Below are 22,471 nucleotides of genomic sequence, written 5' to 3'. Positions count from 1 at the left end.
TCTTCCTTTTCAGAAGTTCACCTTCAGAGTTACATCTCTGCATCAGAATGTCCCAGTCTGATTCATCTGTGTTGGGGAAAACTTGTAGCTAAGGTTGATAAGCTCACAATTAATCATATATTCACATTTAAAAACACACCTTTAAAGTATAGTCGAAGTGACATCTGCACTTGTTTGTTCATTGCAGCACTCTTTACAACAGCCAGAATCTGGAAAAAACCTGAGTTCCCGAGAACAGATGACTGGTTAAAGAAACTTTGGTACATTTACACAAGGGAGTACTATGTAGTGGTTAGAAAAGATGAATTCATGAAATTTACATACAAGTGGTACTACATGGAAAGTATCATGCTAAGCGAAATGAGTCAGAAAGAGAGGGACAGACATATAAAGATTGCATTCATCTGGGGGATATAAAGTAACAAAATAGGAGGCTAACACCCAAGAATGGCTGAGATTAGTACCAGAAATTTTGCTCCATGGCTTGGAGGCCAGCCACATGTGCTAGGGGAAAATGCAGCTCAGATAGAGAAGGGAGCACCAAATAACGGGTGTTGGGAGTATCCTCCCAGGATCGGAGAAGCATGCTGAAAGTAGACTATAGACCAGATATGATTGCCATTCAATGCCTCTTTTGCAAACCACAACACCCAAAAGGAGAGAGAGAACAAAGGGGAATGCCCTGCCACAGAGGCAGGGTGGGATAGGGGGTATAGGGAGTGAGAGGTTTGAAACCCAAGCACAAAATTTGTAAGTCTACAACTGTATCTCATGGTGTCTCACTAATAAAAATTTTTAAAAGATAGAAAAATTTAAAAAATTAAAACACACCTTTAAAGGAAACTATAATTCATGACCATGTATCAGAAAATGCCTTGGAAAAATTACTATGTCTCTGGACGACAACTGTAGCAGGAACCATTAACAGCAGAAGCATGAGGGCTAAACAATGTTTTTAGGGCACCTTTAATATTACTCCACGTTGGTCAGGAAGCATCCTTGTAGAGATTAGATCCTGTTTCTAAATCCTGTTAGAAATACAGGATTTTAGGCTATAGTTCAGACCTACTGAATCAGAATCTGCATTTCAGTAAGGTGTCCAAATGAATTCCAAGCATATTAAAGTGGGAATAAGCTCTATAGTGAAGTAAAACGATTAGTTTCCTTACTTTCTTTCTGTATGTTTTTCTTGTGCTATCTCATTGGTAGTACTATAGTAAAATACAATTAAAATATATTACTGGCAAAATATAAAAATATTCCAAAGGCAAACAAAGTATGTCAGAATTTTAAGTTGAGCAGACTAAAAATTATTGTTTTAACTTGTTAGAGAAGAATTTCTAAACACTGTCTCTTGAGTTTTGTACTTCTCTTATTATTGACTTTTAACAAAAGATATGTGTAGGGACCAGTCCATGGGAGATTTTGAGAAATGTTTATACAAGATGTCTTGAAGCCTCCAATATGCTGAGGATGATCCTCAGATCAATGCTTCAAAGGAGGAACTGGCTTAAAGTTTTGCAGTTCAAGTTCCACACACAAAGCAAGTAACATGTTAACTGGCATACCCACCAGTATACGATACCATAGAGAAAACACATTTTCTAACTTAAGAGAAAAATAATTCATGGTCAGTACATTATTACATTCATGAAAACAATTGATCAAGAAGTGTAATAAATATGAAAAGCAAAACACCATCTGACTTTTACTTTGTGTAGTTGAATTCTTGAGTTAGTCACAGATTAGACTAAAAGTTCTCCCTCTCTCCCTCCCTCCCTCACTCCCTCCCTCCCTCCCTCTTTATTTTCCACTTAACATTCTTGGTGTAAATTTGGTGCATTGATATTGCATGTGTCAGTATTTAATTTTTGATTATTACTAAGGTGTTCCATTAAATGGATATAACTACATTTTGTTTATCCAGTTTTCAGTTGTTACTATTTCAACTTTTGGTTACTTTTGGTGACAATACAAAACTCTTCAAGTGTTGACCAGGTGATTCAGATCTCTCGATTTTATTATGCGATGAATAAAAATGTTTTAAACACATAACGTCATTTCTTTTTCTTTGGGCGGACAGGACATGAAAAATCTATACGGAGCTCATACGTTCTTCTTGTGCCTGGAAGACACCAGCGGCAACTCTTTTGGGGTTTTTCTGATGAACAGTAATGCCATGGGTAGGACACATCTTTTAACATCTTATAGGGAATATGATTTTGGATGCTACTGTTATAAAATGACTTTCCTGGTGAGGTGACTCTCTTTTCACTTTTTGTAATGGGTCTTCCCAGCAGTGTTAAGAACTGAGGGGCAATACTGTATCCCTTTTGTAATTTTCCAGGCCTGACATCACTCTATAGTGGGATTCATATTGATTCCAAAGAATTTCCATAAAAATTGTAACTCTACAGTATTTTTTAATCTGTTAACAAATCTAGTTTATGCTGAAAGCCATTTTTAATAAATATGAAATTTAACCCAATTTGAGATTCACTTCTGATACAATTTCTCTCTAATACTCTGTGGACAATAAGCTCAATGAATAGACATGTTCAAGATTCTGTAAACCTCAACACAGGAACAGTTCTGGTTGTGTAAAGCTGATTGTTGCATGCTATTCATGTAGCTGACCCACCCCACTCCAGAATCTTCTTCCTCCAGCTCTGGACTAATGATGTCCTAAATAAGAGCTTGTTTTAATTGTCATTGTAATTAAACTCATCTAATAAGGTGTTTAAAACAGTGAATTAAATCACTTGTAAATTCCAGGCATTTTTATTTGTATACTGCCACTTATGTTATTTATTTTTCTAAATATTCTTTATTTTTCCTTTGTTTTCTTTTGTTTGTTGGCCACATCCAACTGTGTGTAGGGCTTACTCCAGACTCTGTGCTCAGGGACCACTCTTGGTCATGCTTGGAGGACCAAATGCGATAGGGGGAATTAAACCTGGATCAGTTGTGTGCAAGGCAAGAGCCTTAGTCACTGTACTATTTCTTTGACCTAAGCTTTTGCTCTTTCTCTTAAAAAATAAATAATTCACCTTTTTTTATTCATTAGCTTCAGAAATCATGTGACAAAGAATGTGTATGTGATTTTTCATTCAAAATAAAACAGAGAGCATTTGTGATGGTCTAGGTACTTCTCAAAAATAGCATGTTTTCAAACATATCAAGCATAAATTCTAAGAACTGTCTTTTTCATCCTTCCAGCGGTGACTCTTCAACCTGCTCCTGCAATCACTTACCGTACAACTGGGGGGATTCTTGACTTTTATGTATTCTTGGGAAATACTCCAGAGCAAGTGGTTCAGGAATACCTGGAGGTACAAATTTGATAATCTCTTGTACACTCTATATATGGTTATGTTGATGTACACATATTAGGAACCCTTGTGATGCATGATAAATAGTAAAAATTCACGAGTAGTATAATCAATGTACTAATAGTTCCTTTATTTATGATCACATTTCGAAGACAGAAGGTCACAAATCAGCAACGTTGATTTGTTTATTAAATTTTAGTGAAAATAAACTACATAAAAAGAATTGTGATATTTATTTATTTTTGATGCAAGCTACAGATATGAAAAGAACTTTAGGTAGTTGAATTCTAAATACCCTATTTATAGATGAAACAAATTCAGTAATTTTTTTTTCAGTTAAATAATTTAAGAGTACACATAAAGACATAGAAAGATGGTCCTGAATGCCATTACATTTGTAATAGAATCAAATAATATGGAAAGGCCAATATGATTATAATTGAAAATACTTTGTATTGAATTACATTAGTAAGATGTTTGATTGTAAGCTTCCTGCTATGGGAAGTATAATATTAGAGTCAGGGACTCTTTGAATATTCTCTGGGATCTTCTCAAAATGTTGACTTGAGCAACTTGTAGAGTTGTGATTTATATTCATTTGACTTGTATTTTATATACATTTCAGTATTTCTTTACCTATCCCCTTGCATTTATTCCTAAATCATGGCATATAAAACTCTCAGAAATTATATTTGACATTGATGAATGTTCTGAAAGTTCTCTGAGAACAGGAACTCCATGAGCTTTAGACCACTGTATTTCAAGTGCCAACATCAGACTTTGCTACACCATGAACACTTAAAAAATAATTCTTAAGTAAATAAATGCTATTTTTTTCCTCCTAAAGGACACTATGATTAAAGCATTTTATGTAAATTATTTTTATGATGTCACAGTTGTTGGAAGTTCATTTAGTAGTAAAGAAAGTAGGAGTTGTAGAAATTTGCAAAGTAAGACATTCCCTTTGGTTCTAACATTTTTAGACTTGGATTTATAGCAAATGAAATAGTTAGAATTCTTTTAGTGTTGGGCATTGGCTATACCTAAAAGTTATTCCAAGACACATATTTATCCTTTCAGGTTGTTGGAAGACCATTCATGCCCTCCTACTGGAATCTCGGGTTCCAGCTGAGTCGAAGGGATTATGGTGGCATTGAAGGGTTGAAAAAGGTTATTAACAGAAATCAAGAAGCTATGATTCCATATGTAAGTTGGGACTTATGCAACAGACATCACTTCCTGTCTTATTTTTTCCTACATAATTTAGTAAAATAATAGGTTATAAAGTTCTATAATTAATGATGGATTGACAGATACCTACTGTCAGAAATATGCATGCTAAGTTTCCTAGGACACTGTGAAAAGAACACGTTTTTCATTCATATGGAAATCAGCTTTATTTTAGCTTTAACTCTTTCAACACTAAGCAAGATGAGCCTATTAATTAATGTCTCTGAACCTTAGTTTCTTCCTTTATAAAATGTAAAAGCTCCTTTGGCTGACCAATTGCATAATGCTTTATGTTCTGCAAAGTAAAACATTCAATGCATGGATTATCTCCATTAAAACTAGATATTACTTAATAAGAGAAAGAAACAAGAGAGAAACACCTAAAGTAACATGGTTAATAAGAACTGATAATTACAGCAATGATAACTTTATAATAAATAAGTTTTCATAATGACCCTCATATACCTCTTTCAGACCTTTTATATTAATTTTAAAAGCTCTGCAGTTCCAAAGTATTTATGATGTTCAATGTCCTCTAGTAAATTAAATAAGATAGTTATCAACGATATAACATTTGATTAGTTTCCTTAAGATATGCATGACATGTGATTAACGACGTATTTTGGTCTTGTTCTTTGGAACAATGGTGCAAATATATATTCAGTTAATATCTGAAGGACAATTGATTGTATGAAAAAACAAAACAGCTTACACCTGATCTCAGGACCTTTATATTCATTCCCAGAGTAGCAATGAGGGAGGCCAGGGGTGTTGTTCATTTCTGTGAGAAAGCATACCATTTTGATGTTAAAGGAAAATTTACTTTGCTTGCGTACCTTATTCTAGGAGTAAATTAGGAGTAAAACCTAATTTTGACACATCTTTTTTTATTTTGCACAATGCATTCACATTAACATGAACCTTCATTTACCAGAGTTTTTTGTCAATGAGGAAATAGACAATCTATAGTCAGCTCAGTGTTGTTCCTTTAAAAATTTTAATAACCTTAAAAATTATTTTAATATTAATTTTAAAATCAATTAATTTATTTTAAATTTGTTAATTTATTGGTATTAATCAATTAAAGTAAATGTAAACCAATAGTTTTATTGCCAATAATTTATTGTTGACTAATTAATTTTAAAATTAATAATGTTTAAAAATAATTCTTTAAAAACATGATAACCTTTAGAGGCCACTATTGCTAGTTCAGCTGCACAAGTAGGATCCAAATACAGTTCATTGATCTGTGTGATGTGTCATGGAAGCCTCCAGAAGTACAGGGGAATCAGGCTTCTCTTTTGATGATCAGGAAGCAGATTTGTGACACTTTCTGATGGTTCTGTCTTTCAGGATGTCCAATACTTTGACATAGACTACATGAATGAAGGGAAAGATTTCACTATCGATGAAAATAAGTTTCCTGATCTCTTAAATTTTATTACGATATTACGTCAACAAGGGCTGAAATGTGTAATGATCATGGTACGTTCAAACCCTTATTCTGGGGCCTAGTTTTTCCTTTCAAGATGTGAAAGACATTTACAAAAGCATTTATTATTATATATTTTTTATTAGCACCCTGGCATCTCAAATGACAGTAACTATCAACCCTACGAACGTGGAAATAAAAAGGGAGTATGGATCAGAGAGAATAACAACTTTATTGTTGGACAGGTAATTTTTTAAGAAAATCAGCTTAAATTACAGGGTTATAGGGAGGTTTGTATCTTTGTAATAAAATAGATATGTTGCAATATCATTTATGTTTTAATGATTTCTGAAATTTTTTCATAATTATCTTAAACCAGTAAATATAACAGTAGAATGATTAAATTCTTAGGGATTCGATAGCACAGCGGTAGGGGCGTTTGCCTTGCACGTAGCCAACAAGGCCGACCCGAGTTCGATTCCTCCGCCCCTCTCGGAGAGCCCGGCAAGCTACCGAGAGTATCTCGCCCGCACAGCACAGCCTGGCAAGCCACCCATGATGTATTCAATATGCCAAACACAGTAACAACAAAGTCTCTAATGGAGACGTTACTGGGCCCGCTCGAGCAAATCGACGACCAACGTGAGGGCCTTTACTTTTTTACTTTACTTTAAACATATTTGGCATATAACATTCTATCAATATAAGGTACACAAGTTGATTTGATGTTCTCAGATATTGTATACTTATATACATGTATACCCATAAGTTGTAGTATCATTAGCATTGTCATAATTAGTACCTCTCTTGTTATATAATTATCATTTTGTTTGTGGTGGAAATAATTAAGACCTAGTCTCTCCTAATTAGCTCCTTGAATTTTAATCTACAGATTATTGAGATGCAATAAATTAGCAGAAAATTAAAATATTTTTAAATTCGTCTTGCACACTAATTTTTATTTCCAGAGACATTCAAATATGCTAATGTAACAAGACGCCAGTAGGCTAATGTGAAATCTATCTTACTTAATGCCCACTTAATTTACATGAGACTTACAGTAAAACCCAGTCTTTATTTCAAGGCAATTTCAGGCATTAGAGTAAGATGCTTAGCACGTATTTACAGAGCAATTTAGATTTTGAGCCTTTTGGAGGCAAATCACATAAGAGATTTTCCTATTCCAAACAGTGTAGTGTTGACCACTCCTAGATTATTGGATCATGTGAGATTTACTGAAACTATTACTTAATCTAAATTTTTATTTAACTATCATTCTGGCTGCATTTACTTTCCTAAACTTTCTTTTCAGGGTTACTAACTACAGAATAACTAATTTAATACTTTAATACCTTAATACCTTCTGTCTTGTTTCTTTTTCATTGTTCCTAACTTTCAAGAGAGTTTTCTTTCTCCTCCAAACAACTTCTTTGCTGATTCATTTGTCTACAGTGAATTTCTAAAACATATAAGGGACTGATATTCATCAGTACAAAACTAGAAACCATGGTCACTTAAACAGTTTAGGGTTAGAGAGATAGTGCAGTGGGTAAGACTTGCCTTATATTCGCCAGACCTGAGTTTCATCCCTGGTACCCCATGTAGTTTCTTGGGCCCCTCCAGGAGTGCAGAGCCAGGAGCAAGCTCTGAGCACCACCATGTGGGGCCAAAAAACTAAATAGATAAATGATCTGTATCTAAATGGATATTTATAGAGGAGTTATTATACTGCTTGAGTAATATTATAATAGTCTGTAAATCACAGACAATAAATTTGTTGGGAAAATGATAAAGAAGGTATGCATATAGCTCTATATTCCTGATGTTTCATGAAGGGTTAAAAGCAGCTCTTTGATAAGACTGCATAGGGAGAAGAGAGAGGATAAGAAATATTTGACTTGTGGGGCAGAGACATAGTTCAGAATGTGGGACATTTGCCTTGCATGTGGTCACCCTGGGTTTGATCCTTGGTGCTCATATGGTCCTCCAAACCCCAACAGGAGTGACCTCTGAGTGCAGAGTCAGTCATAAGCTGTGTGTACCGTGCCAGGTGTGGCCTAAAACAAACAAAACAAAACAAAACAAAACAGAAATTTGACCTGAGTAAGAAGTATAAGATCCACTTAATTATTTAAAAGACATTGTTTTCATGCCCCAAAAGAAGATATATGTTTAAAGAATCACTAAAACTGATTTAACCATTTGCATATAAGTGGATGACATCAATAGTATCATGCTAAGTGAAATGACTCAGAAAGAGAGGGACAGACATAGAAGGACTGCACTCACTTGTGGAATATAGAGTAACATAATGGGAGATTTACACCCAAGGATAGTAGAGATGAGGTCCAGGAGGATTGCTCACAGCTTAGAAACTGCCTCACATCCTGGGGGGAAAGGCAGCTGAGATAGAGAAGGGCCCACCAAGCAAAGGATGCTTGAAGGACCTGCTCAGGATGGGATTATAGATTATAGACTGAACGACTGAACATGATGGCCACTTAATACCTGTATTGCAAACCATAACACCCAAAGGGTGAGAGACAATAAAAGGGAATGTGCCGGCCACAGAGGCAGCGTGTGTGTGTGTGGGGGGGGGGGGACGGGGAATGGGGAGTTGGTGGGAGGGATACCCGGAACATTGGTAGTGGAGAATGGGCAATGATGGAGGGATGGGTATTTGATTATTGTATGACTGACACATAAGCACAAAATTTTGTAAGTGTGTAACTATACCTCGCGGTGAGTCATTAAAAAATTTTTTTTAATGATTCAACCATTCTTCCCTAAAATATATTTGTTAGACTTCTCAGGTTTTTAAAAAATTCTCCCAGTGTGCCTAACAAAATGAAATTTTATATTTTTATTAGGGGGAAAATATATTTGACAGCTTCTTATATATATATATTACATATATATATATTCTATATATATCCATATCATTTCTACCTAGACATCTATGTGTATGTCTATCTAGATGTAGTAGGTTTTCTCTTTGCCTCTCATCCTTTTATTCTTTGCATGTATTTTACTATTTAGTTATTGGAGCGAGTCTTAAATTTTGATTCTAAAATGACTAGACACCAGCAGCTTCTAGTATAAGAAATAATATCTAGCAATAAATTTGAAGTCAGTCAACAAACAAGCTACTTGCTAGAACCTTCTCTGTTGTCCTTTAGGGATATCCTGGATGGACAGTCTTTCCTGACTATAGTAACCCTAGTGGTGTTGAGTGGTGGAAGGAAGAATTCATCTCATTTTCGGAAACTCTGGAGTTTGATGGTGTATGGATTGTAAGTTGTTATTTTGGATTCAAACTTATTCTAGAAACCAAAATGTCAATGACTCAAGTTGTAATAAAAGTTTGCTTGCTGAGAAGGATTTAAAAACACCTTTGTTAACCCCTGGATTGTAGTTCTGCCTTTACTATCCACTACTTTTTATTTTTCCTTTTTAGCTAATTATTTGGTTTTTTTTCACACCTGGGGGTGCTTTGAGCTTACTTCTAGCTCTTAGTTTAGGCAGAAATCACTGCTGGTGGTATGCCACGGAACAAAACTGGGTCCAGTGTGTGCAAATCAAGTGCCTTAACCTCTGTACTATTTACTTATTTTTGAGAAAGCACCCTGATTTCTCATCCTTCTCCTATTAACTATCTTTAAACTTAAAATCAATGCTTTATTTATTTGTGGCACTGAGTCACTGAAATTTAAAGTTATTGTTAAGAGAACAATTTAATGATATTTGAAAAATTCTCTGTCAGCTGCATTAGTCATGCTCCATTTTAAATTGTCTTTAAGAAATGGATTTGGTTTCAATGTATTTCTTAACATCCCACAGTGAACAGAGTAAAAGTGAGAGTAGAATTATTACCCTATCTAAAAAAAAATCATAAAACTGAAACAACAACAATAATAGTCACAATATAAGACTCATCCAGTGAGGGGCTGGAGAAATAGCACAGCAGGTAGAGCCTTGCAAATGAGGCCAACCCGGATTCGATTCCCAGCATCCCATGTGGTCCCCCGAGCACCACCAGGAGTAATTCCCAAGTGCATGAACTGCATGAACCAGGAGTAACCTCTGTTGTGACCCAAAAAGAAAAAAAAAAAAGACTCATCCACGGAAACATTATTCAATGAACTGATTAAAATCAATGTTTAAGAGTTTAATCATGCCTGAAAATAGTCAGAGTTGGAAGATAGCATAATACAGTCTAGCCAAAAATATCAAATAGGTTTGTAAATGCAGTACAGAGGTACGAGCTTCCATGTGGCTGCTTCAACCCTGATTCTATACCTGCCTCCCCTGAGCACTGCCAGGGGTAATTTCTGAGCACAGTCGGCAATAGCCCCTGAGCATCACTGGATATAGCCCCCAAATACAAACTCCCTATACTCACCACAGAAATGGGAGATGAAACAGAGGTCAAGAAAAATTAAGGAACGGTACTCAAGAATCCGAAAGTAATTAATGAGAGATCCCAAATACCTTAAGTATATTCAAGTTCAGTAAACATTCCTCAATAAACTGTATAACATTTTCCCCATTTTCCATTTTGTATCTTTGAAGGAGATGAATGAATTATCTAGCTTTCTCCCAAGTTCTAGTCAAACATGTGAAGAAAACATATTGAATAACCCTCCCTTCGTGCCGCGTAAGTTTTCACCTGTTTGATATTTAAAACAATCTCAGGAATCATTGGTGGTGGGAAATGTGCACTGGTTGAAGGGATGGGTGTTGGAACATGATGTGATTGAAATCCAGTCATGAACAACTTTGTAACTGTGTATCTCACTGTGATTCAATTTTAAAAAATAAATTAAAATTAGGGGAAAAAACTCAAACAACCTCAGGAATCCTTGTGTGGCCATGAGCACATTTACTACCCAATTTAGGGGAGCCCCAGAAACCCAGACACCTCCTATACTGGAGATCTTGCTGATTTGTCTGGTCTCTGATCAAGTTTTGCTGCCACAAGTCAAGGGTGAGTGCCGAAGTCTAATCTTCCCACTTTAATACCCTAGCTCTTCCACACTGTTCACTTCCTCCAAGCCCAGAATACATGTGGTTCAGCGTCAAACTTCATGAGAATTTCAGAACAAATTATTTAACCTCTTGCAACAGTCCCAGTTTTGCTTGCTTTGCTTATTTCTTATTTTCTCTGCACAATCTGTTTCTCAGTTTTATTTCTCACTGTGGTTCCATTTGTCATGATTTACTTTTATCTCATCTTCTTTTTGTCAAAAATAGTTTTCTTTTTCCAACAGACCGACTTGAATTCCATAACCTCCCTTCATCTGCCAAATACTTCTATTGCCTCTATCCTAAGCATTTTGACCATTTAAGCCTTTCTGACTGATCATAGCTTTCAGGTTTCTCAGTTGCCTCTGCTCATCAACACTTTATTCCTCTAAACTCTGTAAGTTTAGAGGAATATATATATATATATTAATTATCTTAATGAGCAACATAGTATTGGCCCCAGTTAGGAAGTGCTATTTAGAAAGAATTTATTAATTTAATTTAAAACTTTTATTTTGGTTTAGCCAACATGGTTACCAATCATTAGCAACACATGAGCCAAGCACTAACAATCACATTAACGTTTATGGCTTTGATAAAAGTAAAGTAAAGGCCCTCCCGTTGATCGTCGATTTGCTCGAGCGGGCCCAGTAACGTCTCCATTGGAGACTTTGTTGTTACTGTGTCTGGCATATCAAATACTCTCGGTAGCTTGCCGGGCTCTCCGAGAGGGGCGGAGGATTCGAACTCGGGTCGGCCATGTTGGCTGCGTGCAAGGTAGACGCCCTACCCGCTGTGCAAAGTTATTGCAGTTTTGCCACCACCAACATATTCAATTCTTTACTACTGTCTTTATGCTTCATCTAGTTTATGATGAAATTTAAAGACTGATGATGTGATAAGGTAGGAAGATATAGGTGGGCAAGTAAGTAAAAGCCAACAATTGAGTGGTTATTTGTTAGGGGACAGGTTCACTGATGAGCTTTCTCCCCACAGAATCTATGAGACCATTGCTTTACGAAGGAACCATTTGCATGGATGCAGAGTTTTATGAAGAATTTCACTATAATTTACACAGCTTGTATGGATATTTTATGACAAAAGCCACAGACTTGTAAGTACTATTTTTTTCCCTCTAATTGATGATCTGGGGAGGTGAGAGGTGGAAGATTTTTATTGTTTTCCATAAATATATTATTCAAATAATTTTTGTGTGATGATAAGAATATAGGAACTCAGATCTACTACAGGGTACTAATGAGGTCTTCTTGTGTAACCCCTTGGCTTCTGTACAGGATGATTTTTATTTTGATTGATGAGAAGAGATCTCATAATTTTAAGGATGCTAAAAGGCAGTCAGATACAAAGGATTCATAGCCCCCACTGGAAGTCAGCCCTTACCTTATCACATCATCAGTCTTTAAATTTTATCATAAACTAGATGAGGCATAAAGACAGTGGTAAAGAATTGAATATGTTGGTGGTTCTGTTGCTAAACATTCTTTGTTCACTGCATCAGAGTTGCATGATGGAAAGAATAAATGATAGGGCAGCCAGTTAAAGTTGTACTACACATCTTACACTCAAATTATCTGTTGTTTATGAGAAGTACAATTTGTCTACAAAAAATGAGAAAAAAACATCCAGTAGTCAATATTTACCTAGCACTGTCACAGTATGTACTCCTGGATGGCTTACTTTCTCACTGCCTTCCCCTTTCCCCTCTCAACTTTCCCTTTGGACCTCAAAATAAACACACATCACAACTTCCCTTTACCCCCACTTCCCCACCATTACAAATGCATATGCCACTATAGCTATCATATCTATCTCCATCACGACTACCACATGCATCACCACCATTTCTACCTCCACTAACTCCACCACCACCAAATCCTCTTCTACCACTATCATTATTAAAACTTACTAATGAAAAAGAAGCTTTAGTCATTTCCATTTCTGTCACATAGATTTTTTTGCTCATAACTCCATAAATTGAGAGAAAGCTGCTAGCACTTTCCCTATCAAGTTCCTTGGCACGCTTGAAACTCTGTTTCTTTGTTTCTTCAGGGAACACTCTCCCAACTGTGTTATTCTCTGCTGTCTCTTCTCAAGTTCAATGTATTGGTTCTTTTCATCTATGCAGATTTGAAAACAAGGGATATATGTATGCTTGAATTAGAGATTTTAAATCATCAGAAGTTGTTTGATTAGACAGCATAAGAATATATTACCTGTACATCAGCATTAAATGAATAAAGAAGATTAAGCCGCTGATTCTTGGCTCCAAAGGATCAGTTCTCTATTCTTTGAAATGAGAAGTTTGGATTACTACTTTCCACCTTTAAATCTTATTCCCATATATTTAAATTTTTTGGTGCTTTATCCCAAGAACTGGAAGTGAAAATGAGAATGTATAAAAGGTCAAGGTGGAAAAGACTAAGGAAGATTGGAGGAGGAAAAATAGGGTTTCAATTGCTTTGTTGCCAGTATCTGTGTCAGATAAAGTGCTATAAAACCATAATGGGACTAGTTAATATTTTCTAGCAGCTGGTTAATAGTTAAAATTTAACTGTGACTGAGAGAGTAGAACTACTTTTCTGGTTTCTCTGGGTCAGAAAGAATATGAAAAAGAGTGAAGATAAATAGAACTTGGCCTTTGAGCTGGAGGCACCATAGGTTACAAAGAAGTTAAAATTTTAATCCAGTACTAGGAGGGCATCAGGAAATTTTAAGTCATAAAAGTGATGAATACTTTGCTGAAATCTTAGTTTGGAGGCAGTGACTACCGATCTACCTAGTGAATCAAATTCACCTCCCTCTAAAGTGAAGGTAGAAAGAAAATTTCTCAGAAATTCGGACTTCACTACAAATAGTCTGTGGGATAGAAAAGAGAGATTTAGGAGTTTCTGAATAAGTAAGTTTTCCTTAAAGCAGGGAGTAAAAACAGATTTACCTAATTTGTATCACTATAATTGCCTGTCTCTAAAGAAATTGTGACCTCACATAACTTCCTGATTCATTCCCTGTTTTCATTCTTGGTTTTAATTTTTTAATTTTATTTTATTTGCTTTTTGGGTCACACCTGGCGATGCTCAGGGGTTGCTCCTGGCTCATGCACTCAGGAATTGCTCCTGGCGGTGCTCAGGGGACGATATGGGATGCTGAGAATCGAACCTGTGTGGGCCATGTTGGCTGCATGCAAGGCAAATGCCTTACCCGCTGTGCTATTGCTCCAGCCCCAGTTTTTATTTTATACAAATTACCTTCTGTCCTTAATGACTACTTCAGAGCACCATACATCCTCTAGTCACTAGTAATAACAAAGGCAAAATTACAACTGTTGTAGATAAGAACATGAGAGAAGAGAGTTAAACAATATATCTGCTTCTCAATGCTATCTTGCATCATTTGAAAAAAATCATACTAAAATAAAAAACATACTAAAATGTTTAATCATTTAATTTCTATTAGCTGAATAGAAATGACAAGATAGAATTAGTTTGGAGTGAGCAAATTGCATATAAGCTTTAGAATATAAAAACTAAGTGTATATATATATATATATATATATATATATATATATATATATATAAACACAGCTGCTCCTTCCAGACGGGAGTATAAAATGAGGACCCCATAACCATGCCACCGGACTCCACGCCAGGCTGTTCTCACTGGGAGTACCCCCAGGGGGGCAGATAAAAGTCTTCCCCGCCCCAAGGGACCCAGTCCCGGCAGCCAGCCTCCACTACCCAACAGCTGCCATGCTCCAGGCCGCTTTCCAGATCACGCTGCTGCTTTGATGCTAAGACACTTCCTGCCCATTTTCCATAATTACCACACCATGTTTGATGGAATTCAGACAGTAGGTAACAAATCATAGACAGAATATGTATATATATATATATATATATATATATATATATATATATATATATATCCCCCTCGGGCAGAGCCTGGCAAGCTCCCCATGGCATATTTGATATGCCAAAATCATTAACTATAACAGGTCTCATTCCCCTGACCCTGAAAGAGCCTCCAATCATTGGGAAAGATGACTAAGGAGAGGCTGCTAAAATTTCAGGGCTGGGATGAATAGAGACATTACTGGCGCCTGCTTGAGTAAATCAATAAACAACAGGATGACAAGTGATGACAGTGATACAGTGATAATTCTCCCCCAACACGTCCATATTTTTTTTAACATCAGATGGGTGGGCTGGAGTGATAGCACAATGGGTAGGGCATTTGCCTTGCACACAGCTAACCCAGGTTTGATTCCTCCACCGCTCTTGGAGAGCCCGGCAAGCTACCGAGAGTATCCTGCCTCCATGGCAGAGCCTGGCAAGCCCCCAGTGATGTATTCTATATGCCAAAAACAGTAACAACAAGTTTCACAATGGAGACGTGACTGGTGCCTTCTCGAGCAAATTGATGAATAATGGGACGACGGTGCTACAGTGCTACATCAGATGGGTATTGTGCCAAGAGCATAACAAGTTTTAAGGGAGGCACATTGTCACACAAATGTATGAATACCCAATCATCATGCTTATGAACCAGAAAAGGATCCAACCCTTTCATCTTTACATTGTCAGATTGGAGTACCTCACTTTTTCAATCAGTCTTTATTTTTTGAATTTTCTTCTTATTTTTGCATTGTAAGTCATTATGCATGTATAGACTCTGTAGCAGCCTTAGGAATATGTGTGGGGAAGCATCAGTGGTTGTGATAGCACCTCTTAGGAACTGCCTGACACCTGGTGATACATTTCTCCCAGAATATATTGGAAGGTTTGAAAAACTTGCCTGCAGAGAGCTAATAATTATTATTACTACCTTATACTCACATTACAGTTTGATCTTTAAACATCATTAGCAGTTTGAATTGTTTAGAATGGAAGAATTAAGTGGGGATGAAGCGATAGCACACGGGTAGGGCATTTGCCTTGCACGCGGCCAACCCGGGTTCGATTCCCAGCATCCCATATGGTCCCCTGAGCACCACCAGGGGTAATTCCTGAGTGCAGAGCCAGGAGTAATCCCTGTCCATTGCCAGGTGTGACCTAAAAACAAACAAACAAACAAATTCTTCACTTAGGCAATAGAAGTACAGGGATCCAACCTGAGATAGTTTTATGTTAAGATTATGAATGGTCAAGAAGACATGGAACCAAGGAGCACTAGAAAACGTTGGTCTAAAAGAAAAATAATGACACCAAGACCCACACGACATGATTCCAATGTATTGTTGACCAAAAGAGCTAGAGTCACTGTCACTCGAGCGGGCCCAGTAACATCTCCACTGTAACAATCTTTACTGTATTTGGCATACAAAATACGTCACAGGTAGCTTGCTAGGCTTTGCCGTGCGAGCGAGATACTCTTGGTAGCTTGCCGGGCTCTCTGAGAGGGGCGGAGGAATCAAACTCAGGTTGGCCATGTTGGCCGCTTGTAAGGCAAATGCCCTACAGCTGTGCTATTGCTCCAGCCCAAGAGTTAGAGTATGGCCAGTTAAAACAAAACGAAGAAAAAGCAATTAAGAACACAGAAACCTAGATACATTTATTGAGTGGGATGTAGCTATAGAGTCTTTAGACTATCCAAAATGATATGTGTCTGAAACTGTCTCCAGACATTCTAAAGAAGTTCTTAATATTAACCTAGTTAGTTTGCCTGATTTGTGTTATCCAGATGTTATTTTCTTAGCTTCATTGGAGAAGTCCATTGCTGCCCCTGGTATAGGGACAGTCCAGACATTTATAGTTCAGCTCATGTTCAATGGACTGTGTTCTTTTGCAGGGCCCTGAAAAATATCTCTGGTGAGAAAAGAAACTTTATCTTATCCCGTTCTACTTTTGCTGGATCTGGCAAATTTGCTGGTCATTGGTTGGGGAATAATGCAGCTTCATGGAATGACATCCGTTGGTCCATCCCCAGTATCCTTGAGTTTAACCTCTTTGGAATTCCCCTGGTGAGTTTCTCCCTCAAGTGAGAGCCTGGACCCTTTATCTCTGAAACTCTTTCCATTACCAATCTTCGAGGGTTTCTGAAAACCTACAATGTATATCTCACTGTGATAGGTATGGACAAAGTTCTTATATATTTATTGATTTTTTCAGGGTTACACCCAGCAGTGCTTAGAGTTTACTCTCAGCTTTGTGCTCAAGGATCATTCCTGATAGGCCTTTGAGGGGACGTATGCAGTACGGGAGTTTCAGTCTCAGGTCATCTTGGTGTAAGGCATACATCCTGTACTATCTCTTCATCTCAAGAAACTCCATTTTAGAATATTTTCTTTGAGTAGCTTCTGAAGAAAGAATGAAACCTTTACAATTGGATGGCTATATGCTACATGGAAGTTGACACAATGAGTAAGATATTTTCATATCAGAATGATCCCTTCCAGAGTATCACTGAAATATCACTGTATCACTGTCATCCTGTTATTCATTGATTTCCTCAAGCAGGCACCAGTAACGTCTCCTTTGTCCTAGATTTTAGAAAGTGCCACATTCGAGGCTCTTTCAGGGTCAGGAGACTGACACCCATCATATTGAATACGCCACAGGGAGTTTGCCAGACTCTGCCATGTGGGCAGGATACTTTTGGTAGCCTGCCAGGTTCTCCAGAGTAAAAACTAGATAATAAGATGTTGCACGTCTGCAAATGCGGCCACACGCTTCCGTAGCTGGGTTTTACAGTCTCTGGGTCTTGGCCATTGATGGGATTATACAGTGCCAGGGGCAGTTGGTGGGTGTAATGCCTACATACTGGAAGATGGGGGATCTGGGTGGAAGAGGCCGAGTCCCAATCCGAACAGGCTTGGAGATCTACGCCCCTGGTCCCACACACCTGGGTTCTTCTGCCGGATTCTTCATGCGTGAGGCTCGTCCGAATGTGTGGAGAGTGGTCTTAAGCATGGCTGTGGCTGAAACTGGAGGTCTTCAGCTGCCGGGGCTCTGCTCAGGGTGGGAAGGGAAACTCAACCCACCCTCTTCCAAGGGGTCCCGGTGAGGACAGCCAGGCGCGGAGGCAGGAGATTCTGTGCTGTGCTCTTCTGGGAGCTGGATTTTATAGTCTCTAGATCTTGGCCATTGATGGGATTACACGGCACCAGGGGCAGTTGGTGGGTGTAACCCCTGCTTACTGGAAGATGGAAGATCTAGGTGGAGGAGGCCCAGTCCCAAAACGAGCAGGCTTGGAGACCTATGTCCTGAGTCCAGCACACTTGGGTTCCCATGCCAGTTCCTTCATGTGTGATGCTCGTCCTAACTATAAAATCCAGCTCCCGGAAGAGAACAGCACAGAGTCTCCTGCCTCTGCGCCTGGCTGTACTCGCTGGGGCTCCTTGGAGGAGGGTGGGTTGAGTTTCCCTCCCCATCTCGAGCAGAGCCCCGGCAGCTGAAGACCTCCAGTTCCAGCCACAGCCATGTTTAAGACCACTCTCCACACGTTCAAACGAGCCTCACTGAAATAGGAAGTATAAAATTTGAAACTGTCCATGGAAGAAGAGACATTGACAAAGCAGTCATTCATTCTCTGAAGTTGATCAGTGAAGCACACTTGCTTCTTTTTTTCACAGGGCTGGGGGCTTTGCCTGAAAGCCCTGGGGCCCCTTTTAAGCATGGAATGATGGGAATAAGAGATTCTCATTTTCTTTGTCATCTATGAACATAGTGAATAATTCTTTTCTCAACTAACCACTGTGCTGGTATATCTGACAATTCTTCAGGTAGGTGCCAACATCTGTGGTTATTTACAAAGTGTCACAGAGGAACTTTGCAGAAGATGGATGCAGCTTGGAGCATTTTACCCACTAGCAAGGAATCACAATGGGCCTGGGTTCAGGGTAAGATTTCCAAGACAAGTAATCAAGGTATAGTTTGCTGTCTAATCTAGTTTTTCCCAAACAGAATTTGAACACAATCTTCCAGGTTTGTCCCAAGAGAGGGAACATAATAGGTAAATCTTGTTTGATGGACTTAAAAAGCAAGGTTGTGTAAGGAGTTGTAGGAAGGTGTGTATTTAAATGGAATGATTTAATTGTTGGAAGTTCACACACAAAATTGAGAGCAGTTAATGTGTCTTTGGTATTGTTATTAATTTCTGTCACTTTTTATATATTGAGGCAAATAGAACCCTTTGGGAACTTTTCGTCAGTTAATACTGATGAAATACAGCCCAAAATGTGGGAGATCAAGGACGTAGGATTCAGAAGGGAATTGTCCAGTGATCCGAAAATTATTTTCCATCTCATTAAAACTGTCCATATTTATACAAAGACTTAGGACCATCATCCATTACTACTTCTCATGACTCATCTTGCCCTTGATTCTTTACTATCCTAAATCAAATTTTGGGTGAGCAACAGCAGAGGTGGGTTCAAAATTCCACTTAAAACATTAGTTTTGGTAATGGCAGAACCAAGTAAGTTAGGTGGGATTCTTTTCCTTTCAATGAAGTTATATGCTTAAGTATCTTAAGATCTTAAGTATCTTAAGATGAGTAGTTTAACGCTAAAAACGTTCTTAAATTCATTTGGGTAAATTACTAATTGTCATTTTAATGTCAAAACTTGCCATTGTTCAATCATATCTGCGTTCTAGAGAAGATTTACGGGCAAATTTTCAAAGTACTTGTTCCCAGGGAAGTCCTAAGCCTAGCTGTTTGTAATATAGGAAGAGGTGAACTATATATCAACTTCTGAGAAGGTGATGAGGAGTAGGTAGGAGAAGCATCTCCCTAAATAGGTGGTCTGAAAGGTGCTTGGATAGTTAGGAGTATATACGCAACTCAGTCTAAGATTACAGTTCTCATTTTTCCTTCCTTCTCAACTGGTACTGTCCGGTAAATAATAAGAAAAGTCAGTTATGTAAATTTAAGTGTAAATTTAAAAAGTAAACATTTAAATGATAGGAGAGATAGAAAGATGTCTACCTAGAGAGATAGCATGGTGAATAGGTCACTTGCCTTGTATGCAGCTGACCCAGGTTTGATCCCTGTAACTTCATATGTTCCTCCTGAACCCCAACCCCCCGAAAGCTTTACCAGGAGTGATCCTGAACACAGATCCAGGAGTAAGCCCTGAACATCACCAGGTGGGGCCTGAAATAGGGGGGTGGGAAGCAACTATATCTAATCATCTCATGAAATTCAACATATCCATAATATTATTTAATCCTGCCACATAAAATATTATTAATGAACTATTTTTATGCCTTCTCTAAGTCTTTTGAATTCTGTATATATTTTGACCTGGATACCAATTTTTCAGAGAAGTGAAATGTAAATTTGTCAAAAGAACTAAGTTAAGTTTGATGGAAAATATTTTATTCAGATTTTAGGTTTGTATTTAAGTGAAATAAAATGAAAAGTTCTATTCTTCAGTCTTAGCAATCACCTGGAAAGTATTTAATGGCCCATGTAGCAATTGGCTACCCTAGTAGACAGTGATCTCTAGACTCTCTCAGTCAAGACCAGAGAGATGGAGAATGTAGTGTCTTCTGATCTTTGATGCTTAGCCTTTGTGTTTTCATAAACCCTACATGGAGATGTAGATTGATCCCATAGAGTTGTTCTACTTAAAGGAGTAGGGGAGATGGGCCTCTTGGGAAAGGAAGACAACTAATACATTCTGAAAATCTCTAAAGTTCTGTCCTAGTAATAAAGTAAGGATAAGTCTCCATATGGCATAACTATCACTCCCATATGTCAAATTAAGAGCAAAAATGGAAAAATGAATACCTAGTATTCATGGAAAATGTCTACTTTTGAATTCTAAAAATATTATGTTTCCCTTTTAAAGAGTTTTTCTTTGGTTGTAGGTAAAATATACTAATTACCATCTTCATGATTTTTCCGTACTTTGTGTAATGAAGAATAAATAGAAGCCATTCTTTTATAATTAGGGAATGTAAAACAGATTTTTATGTACATACTTTGCAAGTGAAATGGTATAAAATTTAAAATGACAAATGTAAAAAGTACATGATATGAGAAAAACACACACAAACATACACAGTCCTCCCATTGTTCATCGATTTGCTCGAGAGGGCCCAGTAACATCTCCATTGTGAGACTTGTTGTTACTGTGTTTGGCATATTGAATACGTCATGGGGAGCTTGCAAGGCTATACTCTCAGTAGCTTGCTGGGCTCTCCAAGAGGGGTAGAGAAATCGAACCCAGCTCAGCCGGGCTGGCTGCGCACAAGGCAAACACCCTACCACTGTGGTATTCCTCTAGCCCATAATATGGGAAAAGATGGATATATATCATGGTGCCAGGCCATGTGACTTAAGATAATGGGCTTTGATGTTTTTTTTGTAATAGCACAAACTATAAAACTATAATTTTCAAAAAAATATTGTGGGAAACTGCAAAATATAAAATAGATCAGAGAATCTCTGGAGGGAGCCCTTTATCTCCATGGCAACCCAATAGTCTGTAACCCCAAGACTCCCATAGATTGGAATAAAAAGGTATATATCAAATTTAAACTCTGCCACTTGCTTAAAATTGTACATTAGTAAAGGAATGTAATCTTTAGTAATGAATTCAAAGGGAAGGTCCACTAATATTTCACTTCTGGAAAGTTTTTTACAACATCCAAGTTGGAAAACATGGTTACTTTGATATCAGAATAGTTCTCATCACTAAGGAACTTTATTAAATATGATGGAGGCTGCCACAAGGGCAGGTGGTGGGAAGTGGTTAGGGTGGTGGGAGGGATACTGGGAACATTTGGTGGTGGAGAATGGGCACTGGTGGAGGGATGGGTGCTCGATCATTGTATGACAGAAATGTAATACAAAAGTTGTAAGTGTGTAACTGTATCTCTAGGTTATTCATTAAAATAAAAATAGCACAGTGGGTAGGGCTTTCGCCTTACAAGCGGCCAACATGGCCGACCCGAGTTCGATTCCTCTGCCCCTCTCGGAGAGCCCAGCAAGCTACCGAGAGTATTCGATATGCCAAACACAGTAAAATAAAAATAACTTAAAAAAAGATGTGAGTACAAAAAAGGAAAAATGTGATGGAAATATTTAGTAATTGCTCCTTTTTCTTTTAGGACCAGGATCCTGCAGCTTTTGGAAATAATTCTACCCTTGTGGCTTCTTCCAAACATTATCTGTCCATCCGCTACACCCTGCTGCCCTATCTGTATACTCTTTTCTTCAGAGCTCACACCCTAGGGGAAACTGTGGCAAGGCCCCTCGTACATGAGTGAGTTTCTACACTTCTAGAATCATTTTTAGATTACATTTGTACTGAATATCAAGACTAGTTATGATCTTATTGCCATAGAAATAGAAACCACCGTTGCCCTATATTAGGGTTATATCTGCCTTCTCTGTTTTCCAGGTTCTACCAGGACCCAGAAACATGGGGTATACATGAACAGTTCATGTGGGGACCTGGACTCCTCATCACACCTGTCCTATATGA

At 37.7% G+C, this 22,471-nt stretch overlaps 1 protein-coding gene and 1 non-coding gene across 2 annotated transcripts in view; one reads left to right on the top strand and one right to left on the bottom strand.

The window, feature by feature from the left end:
• LOC130032398 (maltase-glucoamylase-like) overlaps positions 1-22,471 on the top strand; it is a 192,411-nt gene that overhangs the window by 124,569 nt on the left and 45,371 nt on the right.
• On the bottom strand, positions 15,489-15,593 carry LOC130032536 (small nucleolar RNA U13). Its single transcript, XR_008793844.1, has one exon. It is a non-coding gene; the product is annotated as a small nucleolar RNA U13 (small nucleolar RNA).

Source organism: Sorex fumeus, unplaced genomic scaffold (assembly GCF_029834395.1).
Source record: "Sorex fumeus unplaced genomic scaffold, SorFum_2.1 ptg000048l, whole genome shotgun sequence".
NCBI lineage: Eukaryota > Metazoa > Chordata > Mammalia > Eulipotyphla > Soricidae > Sorex > Sorex fumeus.
This window is presented reverse-complemented; position numbering and strand designations above follow the sequence as displayed.